This window comes from Fukomys damarensis, unplaced genomic scaffold (genome assembly GCF_012274545.1).
Source record: "Fukomys damarensis isolate Sample0158 unplaced genomic scaffold, DMR_v1.0_HiC HiC_scaffold_38, whole genome shotgun sequence".
In the NCBI taxonomy this organism is placed as follows: domain Eukaryota; kingdom Metazoa; phylum Chordata; class Mammalia; order Rodentia; family Bathyergidae; genus Fukomys; species Fukomys damarensis.
Window position 1 is genome coordinate 65,068,092 of NW_022900950.1, and position 552 is coordinate 65,068,643.

Consider the following 552-nt stretch of genomic DNA (forward strand, 5'->3'; position numbering starts at 1 on the left):
CGTAAAACAGAGAGGGACAGGTGGTGAAGGGGCTTGGGAGAGACTGTAGTGGGATGAACAACCCAGGAGGGAAAAAGAAAATGTTCATCGTTGTGAAAGAAGCCAGTACAGAGAATGTGCAATCGAAATGTCATGGCACACGACACATGGCTTTCTCGTTCGGAATCCACAGACGTCCACACACCCCATTCACCCAACAGAAAACCGAATGCACCAGTATATAAGCTTACAAGTGCTGATTGCTATTAAGGACACTCTCTTTAGGATTTAACAAGACAGAATCCCTTTCAGAGCAGAGTACAGAGGAGGGTTGAGAGCAGGAGTGGGTGGCTGGGGAGGCATGCCTCTGAAGGTAGAGTAGTCACCTCTCTGAAGATTGGATAAAGCAGCTTTCAGGTCAATGCAATAGGTATACACACAGAGCCAATTCTCTATTCCTTACTAACGATGTACAGTACACGTGGTTTAGACCCCAAGGGTCTGTAGGTTTTGCAGCAACATACACCTGCTGGGGTTGTGTTTAAGTTTTGTGTTTTTTTTTTTTTTTTTTTT